At 41.8% G+C, this 22,342-nt stretch overlaps 1 protein-coding gene and 1 long non-coding RNA gene across 6 annotated transcripts in view; one reads left to right on the top strand and one right to left on the bottom strand.

Annotated features, from left to right (window-relative positions):
• Window positions 1-22,342, top strand: part of LOC309532295 (uncharacterized protein) — a 472,441-nt gene that overhangs the window by 17,485 nt on the left and 432,614 nt on the right. The window contains exon 1 of one of the 4 annotated variants that reach the window (XR_014219698.1): window positions 549-934. The exons of the other annotated variants lie outside the window; for them this stretch is intronic. The gene's annotated coding sequence lies outside the window, so the exon portion shown is untranslated. Of the gene's footprint in view, window positions 1-548; window positions 935-22,342 lie in introns of those variants that run through there. 4 annotated transcript variants of the gene reach the window in all.
• Window positions 9,787-20,313, bottom strand: LOC309533566. Of its 2 annotated transcripts, XR_014220287.1 has the most exons (3): window positions 20,249-20,313; window positions 11,471-11,524; window positions 9,787-10,001 (listed from the first exon to the last, which is right to left on the bottom strand). It is a non-coding gene; the product is annotated as an uncharacterized lncRNA (long non-coding RNA). The 2 variants fall into 2 exon arrangements; XR_014220288.1 differs by lacking the exon at window positions 11,471-11,524 and having other exon boundaries at window positions 20,249-20,312.

The following is a 22,342-nucleotide window of genomic DNA, read 5'->3' as shown; positions in this document are numbered from 1 at the left end:
ATTATCTTCATAGTCTTATCACCTCACATTATCACCTTAGACCGACATTGTCTAAGGTGGCAGCTCACATGTTCAGCTGTACATAATATTAAATGATGTATTCATGGGTGAATCCCCCCTGTCTAAAGACTGAAATATTAGATATCTACGAACACACACTAAGCATTTTCAGCCTTAGATGGGAGTGTGTTTGTCCTTGCACTGAACTCCACCAAGAAATTACTATTGTTTAATCACTGAAAAATCCATAAAGCCTGAGAGCTCTATCAGCATCCATAAGCCTTATAACAGCTGGGCACTTTAGACTCCATTGTACGTATCCTGAAAACATAAGAACCATGTTTCAGAGTACTCCCAGTTTTTCCAGTTTCATATTGATAAAAGTCCCTGGAAGAAGAAACACTTTGCTAGCACTGTTGCCTAATCATGTAGAAGTTCTTCATCAAGGACTGAGCAGGCTGTAAGAGAACCTGTGCTTGTTACAGAGCAACATTTCTCAACCTTGGGTGTTCTCCTAAGATATTGTTGGATCACAACTCCCATAATTCCCTGGATATTGACAAGGTTGGCTGGGGAAGATGGAAGTAGTCCAACACCATCTGGTGACCCAAGGTTGAAAAGGGTTGTCATAGAGAGTAGAAACTCAAACTGTACATGGCAGCAGGAGACCTAGAGTAAAGTCAGATTGGTTGCAGCCAATGGGCTTCAAGTACTTAAAAATTCTAATGCATAGGAAAGGAAGTTGGTGGAGGTAATTATGATGTCACCACCTCCTACTGGCCTCATGATGACTCTTAAAAATCAGCTTCAGACAGTGAAATTGATGAGGTGGTCACAAGGGGTATTTTCGTTGGATTTTGCTTCACTTTGAAGCTGTGATAGGAGAGGATGGCACTAATTATTGTGCTGAACCTTCAGCATTTCAGAATATTGGGTAAGTATCCTGTTGGGAATCTTTTACTTCACATCACTATGTTTCTACACAAAATATGAATACGGAATATGTACCAGTTAAAGTTTGCTACAAGCCTAATATTGAAAATTAAGTAAGTGATGCTTTGACTGATGCTTTGAATATCCTTCATCCACTCTCATGAAAGTTGAGTATCATGATTCCTTTGTTATGGACTTTTACTTCGAGGAAGCAGAGCTCTTTCAAATATAATAAATGCAATGGACGTATAATATATTAATTACATGCTTCTGGTCAATTATTATCACTAAAACGTTCTTTTACTAACCAGGAAATGACGGTTTATCTCACACTGAGACTGACAAGCAAAATTATATTAGAAAGTGGTTTCTAATTAGCTAAGCACTGCGGACCCCTTGTTTTTTAAAAAAAGTCAAGGCATGGACCCACTACTTCTGAAAATGTTGATATCTCTATGGTAGTTTTTGTTACCCTGGATGGGTTATGCAAACTCCCTGGGGTCTGTGGAACACCAATTGGGAACCACTGATATAATATATACTGTTCTCTGGTATAGATGGTAACATCATAGCCCCAGTATATTTCAAGTGAGCTTTGAAGAAATATGGGTGCTGACCTTAATGCTGCTTTTTGCTGGCATAACTCGGAGATATAGGCTGCATGCATATATTATCAGTTATTCTTTTTGAGGAAGTTAAAACAGTTCCAACAGATATGCGGTGTATTGCTAAAGAGTAAATTAGCTTTCACTCTACAGGATTAATTAAATCTCCAACCTTTTTATATTCCCAGACCTTGTCTTGCAGTGTCTGGGAAGAATGGGGGGTATACTGTTGCACTTAGATTTAATTAACCTGGATATAGCTATGCAAGGGAACAATTCTGGTGTTGATTTGTATGCTGGTGAGGCTGTTAGCCTGTTGTTTTCATGCATCTTTGTATAATGCTTAATAAATATGTAAGTAGCTTGTAGAGCTGTTTGCTCTTCCGGTGAATTATTGTGATCCTTCATAACAAGTGTGATTATGTTTTTCGCTCTACCAAAATGAGAAGTGATCTGAAGTCAGCCCATTAACTAGGAAGGCAATGTACAATAGACTTGACAAGGAAATGGTCTGCTAAAGTTTGGGCTGCTTGGTTCACAGTCCACCCGAGTGAATGCAGCTAGCATGGCCAATCCAATGAATACTTATTTGGCTGTGAGTCCTATTGAACTCAGTGGGACCCACTTTTGTGGCAATCCTGCCAAAATACCCCCATCGTGGAGCAGCATGGATGGATTGAGGCTATCCACATGCAGCAAGGGGAAACACCCCAGTGAGCTTACCCAAATGGACACCTCACACACGAGGAACAATCCACCAGGCATAAAGTCCCATGGTGCTCTCAACCCCCCCCCCCCCATGATGAATAACCACAATTTTGAATGACTAACCACTGGGAAGGGTGTATAGGCAGTCCAATGCAAAAGCTTGCTTGCAAGGGGGCATGTATGACAAGTGCATAGGCTCTTCCTCGGACAAGGGTTTAAACCCCACTGCAGGAGCAAGATCCATTTAAAGAGGAATTATATGGGGTAACCTAATGGCACTATGAAGGGTAGCTGGTAGCTCACTCAACAGGCCACTCAAATTACCTTGAGCAGGCAAGGTAAGTTAAGGCCAAACTCATCTTATGAGAATTTGCTTACTTCCAGTGGGAACACTGAGCCCTTTTGCCTCTGTCTTTTGGATGGATGATTGACACACTCAGAGGAAATTTCATAAAAGCTTTATTCTTCTCTCTCTCCAGCATACAATAAATGGTCATTTAGGGTTTCTAGTTTAATTCAGTAGGAGTAGTCAGAGTAATTACAAGAAAGAGAGGCACCTTTTAATGTATGCATATATGAAACTCCCCCCACTACACCGTTTTCATTATAGCATAAGTGCTTTGTAACCTGCCTCCTCCCTCTCCCACAAATTTGGCAAACTGCTAGAGATGAAAGGAACATATGAACTTGCCTTTTATAGAGTAAGATTTTGGTAATCTACCTCACCATTGTCTGGACTGACTGCTCTCCAAGCTTTCTGGCAGGATTCTTTTCCAGTTTTACTTGGAATGCCAAGAATTGGATTTGGGACCTTTTGCATGCTAAACATCTGCTCTAACACCAAATCCCCAACCGTCCGCCATCCCCTTCCTATAATAAAAATCAAATAGTCACAATAACAAAATGGAGCCTCCATATTCAGAAGCAGTATACCAGCTCAGTCGGTGGAGCATGACATTCTTAATCTCAGGATTGTGGGTTCGAGCCCCACGTTGTGCAAAAAGATTCCTGCATTGCAGGGGTTGGACTAGATGGCTCTCATGGTCCCTTCCAACTCTACAATTCCATGATTCCACCGATCAATAAGTACAGGAAATGGGCAAAATAGGTGTGGAGCTTGCCTTGATGCTTTGCTTGCAAGATCCCAGAGTTCCCCCAGACATCTGGCTAGCCACTTTTGTAAACAAGAGTGCTTGATTTAAAGTCGTTGTGGCCCAGTGGTTAGAGTCTCAGCCTAGGACCTGGAAAACCAGGGTAGAAATAGTCAATCAGCCATGAAGGTCACTGAATGAACTTGAACTAGCCATTGGATTATATTTAAAGTAAAGGTAAAGGGACCCCTGACCATTAGGTCCAGTTGCAGACAACTCTGGGGTTGCGGTGCTCACCTCGCTTTACTGGCCGAGGGAGCCGGCGTACAGCTTCCAGGTCATGTGGCCAGCATGACTAAGCCGCTTCTGGCGAACCAGAGCAGCTCACGGAAATGTAGTGCTGTGTAAATGCTCAGTCAACAAAGCAAGGATTTCTGTTTGTGTAATGCAATGTTCTCCATCTCTCCTGCTCCCATGCCCCCTGAATATTTTTTAGGAATTCCCCAACCCTCCAATTTGGGGAGGGTGCTGGATGTGTGCAGGGGACACTGCAAGTTCAACTCTGCAAGTGCAAATCATTGTACTAATGAAACAAGTGCATTGGATACCATCCACTATCTCACAACCTGACCTTCATCACAGGGTGGTTGTGAAGATAAACTGGGGAGGGAGGGAGGGACAGCACCTTTGGCTCCCTAGAGGAAACGTGAAATATAAATGTAATTAAATAAAAACTAATCTTACTGTAATCTAGCAAAGCAGTTCCTATTAATCATGATACAAAGCATGAAATGTTAAAATTATTTTTGCCTGTAATTTCAAGCTAAATACGATTTCTAGACGAATAGGATCCTTTTCCTATTTGCTGTTTATCATCCTTTCAAAATAACGTTGTTGCCTGCCATAGAAGAAAATAACAGCCTCTAAAACATCTTTGGAGTTAAATGGTGGGCAGTTAGATGCTAACTAGAAATGATCAAATCTGTAATGAACCTTTTCCCCACACACAATGGGGAAAATGTTTCCATTTTCAAATGATAAAACTAGGCAAAAGAAAATTTATGATCTAAACTTGCAGCAAATCATTTGTATTGATCTGTTTGTTTCAATTCTGCTGAGGCTAATGGAAATAATTTGTCACCTGACTTGTCCCAGTTGATTTGAAAAACTACCGTATCATTTATCAGGCCAGTTGAAGCCCTGGTACAAGTGTGCTGATACAAAGTAAAGCATCTAGGAACAGAGCGAGCAAATTATTATTTTTTTATCCTTTATCCTTTGGTTTCCCATGCTGAATGCAGTGACACTATGAATTTTGTTGTTTAGTTGTGTCCGACTCTTCGTGACCCCATGGACCAGAGCACGCCAGGCACTCCTGTCTTGCACTGCCTCCTGCAGTTTGGTCAAACTCATGCTGGTAGCTTCGGGAACACTGTCCAACTATCTCATCCTCTGTTGTCTCCTCCTTATGCCCTCAATCTTTCCCAACATCAGGGTCTTTTCCAGGGAGTCTTCTCTTCTCATGAGGTAGCCAAAGTACTGGAGCCTCAGCTTCAGGATCTGCCCTTCCAGTGAGCACTCAGGGCTGATTTCCTTCAGAATGTATAGGTTTGATCTTCTTGCAGTCCATGGGACTCTCAAGAGTCTCCTCCAGCACCATAATTCAAAAGTATAAATTCTTCGGCGATCAGCCTTCTTTATGGTCCAGCTCTCACTTCCATACATCACTACTGGGAAAACCATAGCGTTAACTATAGACCATGAATTAGTGGAATGCAAAAATTATGAATTTGATTTTGCAATCTCAATAGGATAGCTGGTCAAAGTTTGTTTTCATGGGATGCCTGATTTTTAGTTGGCGATTTAACTAGTATAGCTCAAGTTCTCAAAGTTGTCAGGAGATTCCTCAGCCACAGAAAGAACATTACAGTACACAATTGACATGCAGGTATAGCAGAGTTGCCAATCAGCTAAGAGAAAAATAACTTGGCTGGGTTTTTGTTTTGCTTTCATGCTGCTTGCCATAAACCCTCAGTGTACTAAGCTGTATACCTCTGGTGAACAGGCAGCTTTGCACTGGTTCTTGCTCCAAATCATCTACAAATAATGGCAGCTGGTAGCTGGTACACATATTTTCATCCAGGGGTGTCGGGGTGGGACAAGCAATTCCAGTGAGTAGTTTGGGCAGCTGGAATCACATTTCCTCATCAAACATAGCCTGTAAACCACCCATACACAGGAATAAGACTCATATTAGTTCTTTTCTGGTGAAATTTAAGCTCCTCCAGTTTTCTTTTTGCTATTTCCCCCTCCGTTCAGCCTTAGTCTTTGTTAATGAGTCATTTTTAACTGATTACACTTACATAAAATTAGCATTTGCAATTTGCATCTCCCCCTGTCCACCCCATTACACTGGCAGCACTGGCAAAATTAGGCCCATGTTGGGCTGTCACAGCTGTGGTCATATAAAATTCTCTCCACCACATTAGAGCATACTGCAGGGTTTCTGTTTTTGGTTGGGTGCAATTTTGTGGTTTACTTGTTAAAAGCACCAAAGGATGGCTATATTTTTAATTGCAATATCAAAATGCATGAGAATGAGACTGCATTTCAAATTATAAAAATGGAAAGTGAAAAAACAAATTTACAAGCAACACAAAATTGGCGAATGTTGTTGTATCCTAGTACTTAATAGATTAATTGGTCATTTAATTGATTAAAAGCAACACAGTTAATTAACTAAACATTATAATTGGTCAGCAGCCCTTGTAATTACCCAATTCCCAAAAGACAAATGTCCTAGGAGTTGTTGTTAATATGCATGCAATTATTCTAAATTGTAGAGCTTTAGGCTTCAAATGTTACATCTTAATCAGAATAGAATCTAGAAAAGGTTTCCATGTAGCAGTGGCTCCTTCAACTTTCCACAGTCCTGAGCTGCTATGGAGAGGGGCTTTATAACCTAAATGAGCTATTGTTTTAAGTGGAACTTGTCAATCCAAAACCTATTAAAAATAATCAATAATTTGTTTATTGAAAAGGATAAAAAACAGTTAGAGTAAAATGTCAGCCATTTGAGAGGTGCTCTAAACAATGGCCAAGAGAGTAGAAATCAATACACCCCCTAATCCTCTATTAAAAGTAAGCCTGTGTTCAAAGTGAGCTCTGTTCTTCCTATGACACTCCTAATTGCCCAAACTTTCTTCTTTCAAGGAACACTTTCTACATCAACTTGTCTGCTGAGAAATCACTGTCTTCTAATAGAACCCTTGCACATTGCAGTGGATTTTCTGGGGCATGTTCTTTGAGTTAAATTGAGCATTGGCCAGAATTGGTCAGCCCCATTACTTCTCCTTGTGAGCTGAGACCACACCATTAAATCATATTCAGCAATCCAGTGCAACTACCTGCTCCCATATAAATCTACCCACAAGTTGGGCTATTCCCCAGAGGCCTTGTCTGAGTGCCCCCACCCACTGAAATATGACAGATGGTAAAGGGCTTGCCAATCCTAAGGTTGGCAGTTTGAATCCTCATGATGTGAAAAGGATCTAGGAGTCTTGGTTGACCACAAACCTGACATGAGCCAACAGTGTGACGCGGCAGCTAAAAAAGCCAATGCAATTCTGGGCTGCATCAATAGGAGTATAGCATCTAGATCAAGGGAAGTAATAGTGCCACTGTATTCTGCTCTGGTCAGACCTCACCTGGAGTACTGTGTCCAGTTCTGGGCACCACAGTTCAAGAAGGACACTGACAAACTGGAATGTGTCCAGAGGAGGGCAACCAAAATGGTCAAAGGCCTGGAAACGATGCCTTATGAGGAACGGCTAAGGGAGCTGGGCATGTTTAGCCTGGAGAAGAGGAGGTTAAGGGGTGATATGATAGCCATGTTCAAATATATAAAAGGATGTCACATATAGAGGAGGGAGAAAGGTTGTTTTCTGCTGCTCCAGAGAAGCGGACATGGAGCAATGGATCCAAACTACAAGAAAGAAGATTCCACCTAAACATTAGGAAGAACTTCCTGACAGTAAGAGCAGTAGGGGAATTTGCTGCCAAGGAGTGTGGTGGAGTCTCCTACTTTGGAGGTCTTTAAGCAGAGGCTTGACCACCATATGTCAGGAGTGCTCTGATGGTGTTTCCTGCTTGGCAGGGGTTGGACTCGATGGCCCTTGTGGTCTTTTCCAACTCTATGATTCTATGATTCTATGATGGGATGAGCTTCCGTTGCTTAGTCCCAGCTCCTGCCAACCTAGCAGTTCAAAAGCATACCAACGCAAGTAGATAAATAGGTACCGATGCGGCAGGAAGGTAAAAGGTGTTTCCGTGTGCTCTGGTACTCTTCATGGTGTCCTGTTGCGCCAGAAGTGGTTTAGTCATGCTGGCCACATGACTCAGAAAAGCTGTCTGCAGACAAATGCCTGCACCCTTGGCCTGAAAGTGGAGAGAAGCGCCACACCCCATAGTTGAAATTGACTGGACTTAACAACCATCCAGGCGTCCTTTACCTATGGCAAATGGCAAGGTAGGGCAGTGCCTTGTTAGTGGAGAGCTCTCCTTCTCTTTGGAAATTTGCCTTGGTCCTTCCATATTCTCTTTTAGTAACAAACCATAGGTAGCTCTGAGAACTTTTGGCTGGCTCTGAATAGTTTCCTCTTGTTTCTGCTGTTGTGATTAATGTTTCTGTTAGCAAGTGGGACCAGCAGCAAAATGGTGCAATGTATCCCCACTTCCCTAAGAAGCTTGCTCCTGCTTCAGCTTGGCTCAGAAGCATTGTTCAAGCCTCTTGGGGAATGGGGATGGTCATCCCTTTGCCTTCCTCTCCATCCTTCCTGTTATAAAGCAGGAAGAGAAGTTTAACTTCATGGCCTGCATCTCCCAGCTCTAATCCATGCACTCGATAAAGTTGTTGGGGGTCTCAGCAAGTCCATTATTTCTCTCTCCCTGCCCTTTTTCAGCCAACACCCTAACATTTTGTGAGTCACCTGCTCTCAGTTATAGACTAAAGTGATAGACTCACACAGTCTGTCAAACGTTTGGTTTCTTTATATCTCCCTGCTGCTGCCACAGAAGTGAGCGCTGCCCATAGAGAACAATAGAGGAATCCAGCGTCATAGCATAGCTGTGCATTTTCACCCACCTCCAACAAAAGGTGGGAGTTTCTCTCTTTGGTGTTCAATATGATCCTGGAAGTTACACTTCCTAGAGAATGTGGTGAGTTACTCTAGTCTTATCTGCATATGCTCAGAGTCAACTGTGCTCAGTACTTTGTAAACCATGGGAGCTTGCAGGTTCCTGTTGGTCTGTTGCTGTTTAATTAAAATAAACCATTTTAATTCTTTTAAATATAAAATAAGATATCCTTCTCACATTTTCTTAAATTGTTGGCAGCCAGACCAAGCAAATTATGCTTTATATCTCTATTATCCTGTTGTATGCTGTTGTTGTGTTACATTGCTGTGACAAGGAAAAGGAATATATATATATATCCATATTCCAAATTTCCACTCAGCCACCCAACTTTGCTATTAGAGGGAACAAAAAAGAATGGTTTTGATCATTTTTGGCATGTGTTTTTCTAGGATTTCCTTATGCTTGTGTTAGACACTTACTCAAAATATTTTAAAGAAAATACAGTATACATCTCTGGGTGATATAATGGATTATGGGCAATCTGTTTTTCAGGGAAGCTTGTCTGACATCACTGAGAAGCCCCTGGTAATCTTCCAAGGAACTTCAGAGTTCCCATGGAACAAAGTTTGAAAACCACTGCTGTCATGCTGCAGTGGATGCTAACCAGCATGCAGCCATTTTCATCCCCGCCTTCTCCAGATATACAGAGTGGAAGTCAATTTATGGCTAATTCCTCGGCAGGAATGCTTGCTCAAACCCAACAGAGCTTCTAGTGGGTATACCAGTTTATGAGGCAATCTGTCATATTTAAGCAGATCTCTGTTCCCTGACTAGCCTAAAGCAGAAGCAAGCTATCTGAGTACTGCCTACTGCACTGTTGTGAAAATGTACTAAACAATCATTATGGAAACTGGAATGCTTTGAGCATATTTCTACTAATGGATCAGTAACTTGCATTCTGATTGGTTGAGAGACAATATGTTTTAAGTCACCCATATAGAGAGATCAGAGGAGCCAGCAGCATTGTAGACTTAAAACTACCTCGCTGCCAATCCTTCCTTATGAGGCAGTTTCAAAACTATAGATTTTCATCCTATAATTCATTGTGTTCTACTCCTTTGTATTCAGTGGGAGTTGTGGACTTGGAGTATAAATGTGGAAAAGTTCCATAACATCTGCTACTAATTTCTGCCAGATGAAAGTGATAATGATGATGAATATTTCTGTTGATGCTACTGATACATCGGCGCATCTAAGCTCACTTCCACACTGTATGAATATCTAATTGAAAATGCATGACTTGTAACACAGACTTGTTGACTTGGACACAATTTTAATCGTCTTCATTCACTTTAGGATTTCTGCTTTCTAATTTTAAAGGAATAGCATATCTGGTGAAAGTTTCTTGGTGGAAGTTTTGCTATAAGACGCTTGACTTTATCTTGGTAAATGCATTTTATGCTTTTGAACTGAAGGACTTGATATTTTTGTGTCCTCAGCTGAAATTGCCCAGCATTGCCTTGGAATTCTAAGAAATGAGAGAGAATGAGTTATGAAAGGTAAAGGTAAAGGGACCCCTGACCATTAGGTCCAGTCGTGACCGACTCTGGGGTTGTGGCGCTCATCTCGCTTTATTGGCTGAGGGAGCCGGCGTACAGCTTCCAGGTCATGTGGCCAGCATGACTAAGCCACTTTTGGTGAACCAGAGCAGCGCACAGAAACGCCGTTTACCTTCCCGCCGGAGCAGTACCTGTTTATCTGCACTTTGACGTGTTTTCGAACTGCTAGGTTGGCAGCAGCAGGGACCGAGCAACGGGAGCTCACCCCGTCGCAGGGATTTGAACCGCCAACCTTCTGATCAGCAAGTCCTAGGCTCTGTGGTTTAACCCACAGTGCCACCCGCATCCCTGAGTTATGAAAGGATAGTGTGATTTGTTAATTTTAGGCTGTGCACAGTTTTCGCTCCCACCAACCCAGGGGCCCAAACAGACCCAGAGAACATATATCTTGGATCTGTTCCTGAATTTGAAAGTCGGGCCAATTTGAAAGGCGGGCCAATATTTAATTAGGGGTTGTTGTTTTTTAATCCCACACAGTCAGTGGGAGGGCAGGGGAAGAAGACACTGCACCTCTTTCGCCTCTCCTATGACCATATTGCAGAGAGCAGGAGGATTCAGTCCTGCTGAGGGAACATTGGGAGGTCTCACTGGAGACGCAGGATATCCAAATTCAGACATACAAAAAGAACATACCAGAGGCTACTGGTTCATGCTTCTGCCTCTGTCAGGCTCTCTTTTTTGGTGGGGGTGGGGTGGGGAGGCTGCTCTACCCAGGAATCCCAAAGAATGAAAAAGTTATTGTAAGTTCTGTTTCCCCTTTCTCCAGTGGTTTCAGGTTTATTCATTTATTTGGTTTGATTTATAAATCCTCCCTTCTGTATACAGATAGACAAATCCATTTAAACATAAAACAGCCATTTAAAATTATTCATAGCACAACAAACGATTCAGTGGGTGAGGTACACAGTTGCAGCTGACCACTTCACTTAACTGCTTCCAAATGCCTGAATAAAAATATGCATTTTAAAATGGTACCAAAACTCATGTGAAGTTGGCACCATTTCTGAGAAGAAGGCATTCCAGAGAAGGAGTGCTACTACAGAGAAAGTTTCATGCCACTATCACACAATGCACTTCTCCTGGTGGCTATTTGTAAGCCCAGCACTGGCTGAGACATTTCAGTTCCTGCAGTCAGATTTTACCTATCATGCTAATCTCCGCTGTATGGATAATCACTCTGTGGATCCTAAGCGGGAACAGCTGAACCAGGTGTCTTGGCTAAAACGTGTATGTGTATATATTTATTTGGCAGGCTACCCATTTGAAATAATGGAGATAGAGAATTCACTCTGACTCATTGATGAGCCTGTCTGCTGTGTTAATCTCAGTCATCCCTCCTACGCGCACTGCTTGAAAATGTAGTAAAATTTATCACCACCTTGATTATGATCTTGTGGACTTCCAGTTGGAGAATGAAAGACGTCATGTTTCTCTGGTGAATAAATAATATAGGATTTGTCAAAATGGATGAGAATTGTTAACTCCTTGATACCATTCAGAGAAGGCCCAGAATGCTAACCTGCTTACCCTCATAGTCTGCTAACTAATCCTTTCTTGGCTGTGCATCTGGCTTCTGAAATCAGGATGCTTTGCTAATGTGGTAGTTATCAAGCCTAAGGAGAACACTCTGTGGGCCTCTCTGGGAGCCACTATAACAACTGTTGTTGATAATAGACACCAATATAGTGACGAGTAAATATCTTTGTCATGCCCTCCAGTGGTAAGGCGTTTTGAACCTCCTTTTCTTCACAGGCTCCATTGAACACACTGGTACCAAACACAATATCCCCATAATTCAGAAGTGCTTGCTGGTTATAGCTGTAGCACTGTGGAGACATTAGCAGTTCAGCTGAGCTCAAAGCATGGACAAGTGACAGAACTTGGGGTCTTTGAGGAGAAAGCAAAATCCTTCCTCCTCTCATCATCACCTCATAGGACATGCAAATATTCTTCTCTTCCTGACTTGTCTGCTTTTTGAGCTGCTCCCTAGTTCTTTCCCTTAGCCAGTTCCTCTTCCTGAGATGTCCATCCTCTCCTTCTTCAACCTTTCCCTCTTGAGACTATCTTGGGTCTCTGGGGAGGTGCATTGGTAGCTCTGCATGTAGTGACCATTGTTGGCTTCCAGTTCCAGTCTCCTGGACCCCTCTTTTCCTCTGCTGTTCTCCTTCTGGTTTCAGGGACTCCCTCCACACCACTTTAGCTTCATATTCCCCACCTGCAGGTGACAACTCCCCACAGATGTGATCAGAGCTGATTTTTGATCCAGTGATGGGCATCCGGTACCAGCCACATATACTGACATCAGCCAATAAATCCTATCCCCATGTGCTCTTGCCCTTCATTCAGTGGCAGCCATGGGGAGAGTCCTTCACCTAGTGGGAAGGTTGACAGCACTCCACGGCGTACCTCTGTAGTCATATTTGCTTTAACATCTCAAACTAGAAATGAGATAAGAACTCTCTGAAAACAGCCATGTGAAATCCAGAACAATCACTCCTGTCAGAAGACAATCATGTCTAGTGGTTGACCTGGTATAATATCCACAAATGGTCAAAGTCCTGGTCAGTGTCTCACTACTGGACATTGTCATTAGCAGTGCAATTTTGTCATGAATCTAGCATTTCTCACATCTATGCTGAGGAAAAAGAGCTCTCAAGCTGGTTGGGAAAAAATGAAGTAGTGGTCTCTGAGACAGGCAAAACAGGCATCTTCCCTGAACAAGACCTAAGAAGATATTGTTTGGGTAGGGAAAAACTTGCCTACCCAAGTTTTTGTGCCCAAGAGGGTACCATAAACTTAACAAAAACTTTCATAAACACCCTCAGAACTGGAAAAAAATATAACTGTAAATCTTCTGAAGTGGAAATATTTAAGGAGACCGCTTTTGAAGGATCAACAGATGCCACAGTGATCTTAATCCTGGCACCACTACTGTCACTCTAGGATGAAACACTCTTTAATCATTGATTCCTCTTGCAATGAGCCACTTCAGGCTTAAAAGGGTTGAATATTGCCATTCTTGAGGGTCCTATAACTTACCATTTAGTGTCTTTGAGACACCTTGCTTTAGCCTTCTGCAGCTGTGAGAACAATGAAATTACTGGCTGGCATTAGGGACAGAAACCTAATGCTTGTAAATACAGTAAAACTGCTTTCGGGCAATTTGGCAACTGCAAGGCATAGCGTTGGAGGTGGTCTTCTGTTCCCACTGATCAGATATTGTCTGAGGTAATTTCTGCTCAAGGTGCTTATTTTGAAGCCAGGAATTGCACTGTATATTTGTGTGACTTCATGAACCACTCTTATTTCTTTTATTCATGAAGGGTGATGAGAAAAATGCTAACATGTTGGTAGTATACAGATGTACGGTTTGCTTTCTTTTAATGGAAATGTATCCTCGCCTACATGGGCCAAGCCCCTACCTGAAAGACTGCCTCTCTCTTGCAAAAGACTTAAGCTGCTGAAGTAAAATTCAAACCATGTCACAAAAGCTCAGATACGTGCCACACCAGAAACCTTCTGTCTGTTAGTCAGGGCTGCCTGGGTTACTCATAGGAAACCACTGTTGGAGCACACCCTATCTCTCAGCCAAGAGGAGGTACTTCTCAAAAGTAAAGACTGCCAAACCAGCGAAGTAGTTCAAATTGTTACTTTTTCTTGATTAAAAAACAACACTGAATCTATGTGCCCACTGATGTGCAAACAGACACAGCTGTGCTGCTTTGCTTGTCTGAATCATTAGTTTAATAATCATGGAAGTGACTCCTAAAAACTGAATAGGTTTCTTGTTTTGTTTTTTAAAAATAATAATAATTATTGCAACCATTGGTGCAAGAAAATGTTTCTCCTGCTACAATCTCCTGTTCTTCTGTCACAATCGATTTTTGACTGTAGATGCATACTTTATTAATGTTGTTGATGTGGAAGCACTTGTTGGTGCTATTAAAAAATATTTATAGGTACAGACAGTACCCAAGAACTTACTGCACTTGCTAATTTAAACCAGTAGGCAGCTTAATTTGACAGGTATTAATCTGGGATGCAAAAGGGTCACTCAGCGAGAAATGTTGGGTTCGGAAGCCAATGAAGCTGCTCAGAATCACCTTCCCCATTTGAAGCTATGCTTAAAATAGTTACAGACTCTTGGATGTGCAAATTAGCATTTTGTGTTGATGCAAAAACTACTTCTTTGCTGGTAAAGCTGCAATCCTAAACAAATTTACTTGGGAGTAAGGCCTAATGAGCACAGTGGGATCGAAATACAGTACTAAGTAATCACATACTAGATCAGGCTTGTCGAACTGCTATAGTCATACATATCGCAGCCACGCAGTTAACTACATCTGGCTGAAAGTTTCTCTGTCTCGAGAACACAATCCAGCTCCAATAAAATCAGTTGCCATTGTACCTGTGTGGTGTTATCATCCATATAGTTAGGCTGCTTGAGCCCACAACTTTAATGGGATAAAATAACTCACCTAAGCAGGTACAGGGATTACAGAAACTGCTTTTGCCACTTTAGAATGATGGTTGCATTACAAATTTAGATCATCATCATCATCCTCATCATTTATTATTTATACCCTGCCCATCTGGCTGGGTTTCCCCAACCACTCTGGGCAGCTTCCAACAAAGTATTAAAATACTTTATTGCAAAGAAAAGACCTATGACTCTCATTCAGAAAAAATGTTGTGCATAGGTCCTGTCTGATGCCCTTTTAAATGTGTTGTGGGAGGAAGAGATGATAGTTGTACCTTGGTTGTCAAACTTAATCCGTTCCAGGAGTCCATTCGAAACAGTTCAAAAACCAAGGCGCGGCTTCCAGTTGGCTGCAGGAGTTTCCTGCACTCAATCAGAAGCCGCGTAGGACTTCCGGCCTCCGAAAAACGTTCTCATACCAGAACACTCATTTCTGGCTTTGCAACATTCAGGAGCCAAAACGTCCGAGTACCAAGGCATTTGACAACCAAGGTACGACTGTATTGGTTTGTTGTTCTTAGCTTTACAATGTATTTATGGTTTTTATATTGTAATTTTATGTTGTGAACCACCCTGAGATCTGTGGATGAAGGGTGGTATACAACCAACAACAACAACAACAACAACACTAATAAGGGTTGAGTGAGTTAATAACAAGTTAGTTAGTAATTAATTAATTATTATTATTATTATTAATATCACGCCCATCTGGCTGGGTTTCCCCAGCCACTCTGGGCGGCTCCCCAACTGGATATGAAAAACACAATACAGCATTAAACATTAAAAACTTCCCTAAACAGGGCTGCCTTCAGATGTCTTTTAAAGGTAAGATAGTTGCTTATTTCCTTGACATCTGATGGGAGGGCCTTCCACAGGGCGGGTGGCACCCTTGAGAAGGCCCTCTGCCTGGTTCCCAGTAACCTCACAATGAGGGAACCGCCAGAAGACCCTCAGTGTCCGGGTAGAACGATGGGGGTGGAGACGCTCCTTCAGGTATACAGGACTGAGGTCATTTAGGGCTTTAAAGGTCAGCACCAGCACTTTGAATTGTGCTCAGAAACGTACTGGGAACCATTGTCTTTTCTCATTGATTTTATTTGGACTCAAGTGTGGCTAAGACTGTGCACACTTATGTTCTGAACTCCATTGAATGACATACTTCAAAGTTAACACCCATAAGTTTAGCCTGTACCTTTCTGGGTTCAGAGCTCCCTGTTTATAACTCCCACAAATATATTTTTTTGGTAATGCTATCCTAAATTTTCATCCATCTCTCAAGAGAGGACTTTCTGAAATGACTTTCTAGTCTCAGATGAGACCTCGCAGTTTTTCCTTTGACCTTAAATAATTGAACACTTTAGATGTTTTTGATGGAGCTTTAAACATTCAATACATTTTAACTAGTCTTGAAATGTGTCATATTTTACTTTCATACTCTTCTATCTGTGGTCAGAGGTCATGTCTGAAGATAAAACTGTATCGTCATTTCAATGCATTTTAATATAGCTTTTAAGATTCAGGTGTGTGGTTTTTTTAAAAAAAGGGTATCAGTTGCTATTGGAGTGTATTAAAACATGGGAAATATTTCTAAACTTGCTATACCAGCAAAAAAAGAAAATAAGGGGAGGAAAGCAACAGCACATATGTACATAATGCTATACCAATGTAACATTACAAACATATTATAAAGCATAGGGTGGCAAACAACATAATGGCAGCAGTGTTTGTTTATTTGTTTGTTTGTTATTTCTCACCCACCATTACAGTCCAATTAAACAAATAATTTTAATTAAACTGAGAACAAGTGTAACCATGGCATAGCACTAAAAAAATCTCAGTTATAAAACCTGCATGGAGCCCTCAATGAATTTTCATTGCATCAGCTAGCTAACGTCACACAGAAATTAATATTCCACAAACTGCCTGGGCAAACAGGTATTCTATCTGGTGCTGAAACAGGAACATTTAGCAGCAGCAGTTGTATATGCAAGAGGAGGGCATCCCATAGTCAGGCCACTACCATAGAGAGGGCCTGAGCCTGTGTCACCACACAGTGCTCTTCCCCTGGTGATGGAATAACAAGGAGAGCCTCTTAGCACTTTAAAAAAAGAGTGCATTTAGATAGAACTTGCAAAACAATGATGTTATACAACAGTATGCAATATAAAGATATAAGAGTTCTATTGTTCTGGATCAGTTGTTCATCATTCCCACTCTTTCTAAGCACCTACAGATCATGATGTCTCAAAAGAAAATAGTACTTCCTCAGAAACTGAGGTGAATAACTTGAAGTAAATGATGTTTTCAGGGGCAAGTCCCCAGGTCCTCTCTGTTCAAAGCTAAGAGCGAAATTTCTTCACTTTCCTGAGCCGTGTTTCTGATCATGGAGATCAATGCAATGCAACAAAGTGATGTGTTTCATGACACTTTTGGAAATAAGGATAAGTTTAAGTTGGGGATGGGGGGTTGGTCACCAAATTTTAGATGTGACATCCCTTCATCCATTTTGAGTTCAGGTTCTTGCTCTATTGCATGAAAAGACTCTATTTTCGCCTCAGTACCAGTCATGGTGCTCCTGGAGTTGTTCCAACTGCCCCCCACCCAGCTGTACAAAAACCACAGTAAGGACCAAGGACCTGACGTGAAGCACTGGTGTCCCTAATTTAGGACAAGGAATGTGGCTGGTGCTTACTGGAATGGAGCTGTGTGGGTTCACTAGCAGGGGTGCTGCGCTAGTGTGTCCATGTAGCTCTGACCCCACCCAGTACCATAGCAATGGTGCAGTTAAGCATATGTTCATTGAACTGCAAGTTTTTGGATATGCTGATGCAATCATGTAACTACTTTGGGATGCAACAACAATGTGGGATGGATGTTTGAGCTAAATCAAAACTATTTCTTGAAGTTGCATGCTGAGGAGGAAGAAACAGAGGAAGGACTTGAGAAAGAGGGATCGAGGTGGGGGTTTTTTTAGTCTCTGTAGTCTTATACTTTAAGCTGTAACAATACCCAATCCACAATACCCCCCCAAAGCCCTCCAAAACAGGGTTGCAAGGGAAATTAGCTAGTTGTACTGAGTGAATTTTACCTTCACCTCTTTAGCTGACCTGGATACACAGTATGTTATGGCCTTGCAAGCATCAACTTTATCCAGCTCAGTGAATTTTATGTTCAACTCTTTCCCCAGGCATTTAAAAAAACTAACTTGTTACAAAGCTCAGATTAAATCACTGCAGGCAAAAACATAGAAAGCTTGCAGCAACTGAGACAACACAAAATGGCTTCCAGAGAAATGAGGGTAGTGTAATATTAATGGTATTTGTCGTGGGTAGGAGAAGGTGAGATATATGTATATGTGAGTGTGTGTAAGAGAAGGGTATTTATTTCTTTTTTTATGCATACCAAATGCCAGGTTAAGTAATTTGGGCCCTCTTTGCATATTATAGTTTGGGTTACAAACCACCCTGACAAATAAATGTGTACATAATATTGAAGTCAATTGACTACTTTCTGTAGCACTGGAGTCTAGCATAGCCAGAGAACTGGATTGGGGGAATAAAGAAGTACAGAGTTGAAGTCAGGAAGAAAGAAGCTGACTGCCCTAGGTCAAATAAAGCTCCAGGAAACACAAGGAGTGTCAAAACCTTGCAGAATCTAAGATACAGCAGCCACCTCTTTTGAAACCAGCCCAGGAGAGGAAATGGGCAGGAAGAACCAGCTGCACAAATATAAGAGGGGAGATGACACCTGGCTTACCAGTCGTACATGTGAAAAGGATCTAGGGGTCTTAGTGACTCAAGCTTAACATGAGTCAACTGTGTGATACAGCAGCAAAAAACAAACAAAACTGATGCTATTCTTGATGGCATCAACAAAAGTATAGTGTCCCCATCAAGGGAAGTGATAGTACTGCTCTGTTCTGTTCTGCCTTGATCAGACCACACCTGGAGTGCTGTGTCCAGTTCTGGGTGCCCAATTTAAGAAGTATATTAACAAGCTGGAATATGTGCCGAGGAGGGTGACCAAGATGATCAAGGGTCTGGAAACCAAGCCTTATGAGGAACAGTTGAGAGAGTCGGGTATGTTTAGCCTGGTAAAGAGAAGAGTAAGAGGATATAAGATAGCCATTTTCAAATATCCAAAGGGCTGTCACATAGAGGATGAAGCAAGCTTGTCTTCTCCTGCTCTGGAAGCTAGAACCTGAACCAATGGCTTCAAGTTACGAGAAAGGGAATTCTGACTAAACATCAGGAAGAACTTTCTGACAGGAAGAGCTGTTTGGCAATGGACCAGACTGCCACAAGAGGTGGTTGGTGGACTCTCCTTTCTTGGAGGTTTTTAAGCAGAGGTTGAATGGCCATCTGTCATGGATGCTTTAGCTGAGATACCTGCATTGCAGGGGGTTGGACTAGATGACCCTCAGGGTCCCTTCCAACTCTTCGATTCTATTATTCTATGATAATCACACTGCAAGTTTCACCACAGTATGACTATAAACTTAGTACATGTTAAAAATGCTATAATATTAATAAATGTTGATGACATATTGCAGAGTCTCAGGAACTGTCAGTTTACACCAGGGAAAAGGACAATATGAGCTGATCTCATTTCAATACTAGGGAATGTGTGCTATTGAATTTCATAATAGTTGCTTTATTTGTTATTTTGAAATTGCTAGTATCTCCAGGGCAAGTGAACAGATCTAGAAAATGAGTTTTGAATAAACAAAATTGCACACTGTTCACCTATTTATTACCTGTGTTGCACTAATGGTCGAAAGTTCAAAACTTAAAATTTGTAACATAGTAGCCAACATTCTTTGTGGTTGTGATTCTGCTCCTCAGTCTTCATATTTTCAGGGAGTGAATTGTATAGAAATAAATGAGACTTACTTCTGAGCAAAATTGCAATCCCAAACACATTTCCCTAGAAGTAATTTCCATTGAAATCAACAAGGACTTGTGTTTTAAGACTCTCTCTGGTAAAGAGCACTGGAGATTAAAAACATCAACTCAAACAGAATGGGCCAGAATGGCCCCCTCATAAATATAAATGATGCCAAAAAATGGGATGTATTAAAGGTAAGTAAGAACAATATTTCAGAACTTAAACCATTACAATGTTATATTTTGTTAACCCCTTCAGATCGCTTCTAGTCTATAAATGGTATTCTAGAAAAACAACCCAGAATGTTAGTTTTCAAGCTAGCTAGACCAACAAATTCAGCAGGCACACATACTCAGATGAGATTTATGTAGTAAGCCAAAATGTGTCAGGAAAAATAGACCAACTACTGGCAGGGGCGGACTTTGCTCTTTCAAATTTCAGTGGTGCCCTGGGAGATGCCAAAATTCAGTGCCCCCTGCCTCTTGCCTTCCCTTATGCGCGTGCTGTACAACATAGTTGTGACACCCTGCGGTGCCCATCTCAGCTTGGCGCCCAGTGCAAGGGAACTGTCTGCACTGCCCTAAATCTGCCTCTGCCTCTGGGCTATCCAAACCAACCAAATTCAAATCTGTATTTTATGGATATGAACTACTATTGAAACAGAAACATAGTTTCTGCAGACCTTTCTGTGGTCCATTCCATGAATCCCATCTAGTAACGTGAAGCTGGTGTTCTGGATCACTTTTTCCAGAATAATGTTGCTTAGCTAGAATGGATATCCAAGCTTACCTGGCCTTAGGAGAGCTCACAAAGCCTGTGCCTCTGCCTTGCCTCTCTCTGCCTGGATCTCGGGGGGGCGGGGGGACACACCAGATATAATAATAATAATAATAATAATAATAATAATAATAATAATAATAATAATAATTTATTATTTATACCCCGCCCATCTGTCTGAGTTTCCCCAGCCACTCTGGGTGGCTCCCAATCAGTGTTAAAAACAGTACAGCGTTACATATTAAAAACTTCCCTGAACAGGGCTGCCTTAAGATGTCTTCTGAATGTCAGGTAATTATTTATCTCTTTGACATCTGAAGGGAGGGTGTTCCACAGGGCGGGCGCCACTACCGAGAAGGCCCTCTGTCTGGTTCCCTGTAGCCTCACTTCTCGCAATGAGGGAACCGCCAGAAGGCCCTCGGCACTGGATCTCAGTGTCTGGGCTGAACAATGGGGGTGGAGACGCTCCTTCAGGTATACAGGACCGAGGCCGTTTAGGGCTTTAAAGGTCAGCACCAACACCAAGATACAGTCACTCAGTGAGCTCACAATGACTTGCTCACTGGCATCTTGAGCAGTTCACAGTGAAGTCTCTCTAACCTTGTTTTACTCTGTAAAGCTCTAAACCATTTGGAACGAAAGCACCTGATTCCTCATGATCACTGAGACCCTCCAGTGGGGCACTTCTGGTTGTTCCCAATTCCCCTGAGGTTCAGTTGGCCGTAACTAGGGACCAAGCCTTTAGCAGGCCCTGCCCTGCGAAACTCACTGCTGATAGAACTTCAAGCAGGAGCCAACCCTCCTTTTCCTGAAATGTCACTCTTCCAAACACTTTTTTGTCTAGACAGGTCTTTACAACATGCTTTCTAAACATTTGGTTGATTTCATACTTACATGTTATGTGCAATCTTTCTGTATTTTTATGAAACTGCAGGTGTTGACTTTGTAATTAAGTAAGTAAATAACTCCCAGGAATCGCCCCCTGTCCCTTTCTAAGTGGCCTGGACCTGGTAGATCAGTTTCAATTGAATATAATGGTCAGACCTGGCATCTGGATCTCTGCAGAAGTCCCAGGGGGTGGTTGGTCTGTCATACGTAGTAAGGACTCCAGGAGTCCGGGCAGTATTTTGGAACCATCCTACTTGGAAGTTGATGTTGTGTGCTGTTTGTCTGGAATACCAGTTATTTCCCAGGATGCTTATGCAAACATGGTTTTTGTGGACGTTTGGTGGCTTACTGCATGAATCTCAAGTTCTCATATGTGTCCTGTTAATTTTGAGGATCAGTGTAGCTTAGAAGTTGGTGTTCTGAGCCATTCCGGTTTGGTTCTGGCCTTTACACCATTCAATTTTCAATCCATATGCTCCCTACAAAGGCAGTTTAATATGAGATACATTTGTGTGAAAGGAGAAGGAAGGCCAAAACACCTGACCTGTTTATTTCTACATGTTTCTATTTTACTAGGGATTCAGTGAATATGAAATTTATAGGCAACTTAGAAGTCTGTAGTCAAACGCCTGGCTGGAGAAGCTTATTTATTTAAGATATTTATGTATCACTTTTCAAACAGACCTCACAAAGCAGTTCACAAAAGGGCATTACAGCAATAAGGATCAGTTTAAAAAGAGAGAGAAAAAGAAAATGTTACAATAGAAGGTGAAAACAATTGTTTAGAACAAGCTATAATGGCTTCCTTAGCATCCTGCCCAGGTCAGGATGCCCCTGTGGTAATGGCTGGAAGAAGGAAGAGGAACCACCACGGACACCTGGATTGTGGCAGCTCACCTGAATGATTTATTTCTTCTCCCTTCCCCTCAAGGCAAAATAGTCTTTACTGATTTTAAATCAATACAGAAAAAAATGTAACCGTTCAGGTTGAAGCTGCAAGCCCTATTGACTACAGTGGCTGATAATAAGGCACCTGCTTTACAGTATTGTTATCTTATGTATTTTTACTTGGAAATAAATCTCACTTGAGGGGGGATTCCCTTAATGCTCCCCATTAGTGGAAACCCTGCACAAGGACTTCCACTTGCCTAACAGGGTTACCCCCTCTCTTCCTTCCATGCCCCCCAAATTGGCTTGGTGGGTGGTCAGAAGAACCCC

The sequence above is a fragment of the Podarcis vaucheri genome (genome assembly GCF_965113315.1).
Source record: "Podarcis vaucheri genome assembly, chromosome: 5".
Taxonomy (NCBI): Eukaryota; Metazoa; Chordata; class Lepidosauria; order Squamata; family Lacertidae; genus Podarcis; species Podarcis vaucheri.
This window is presented reverse-complemented; position numbering and strand designations above follow the sequence as displayed.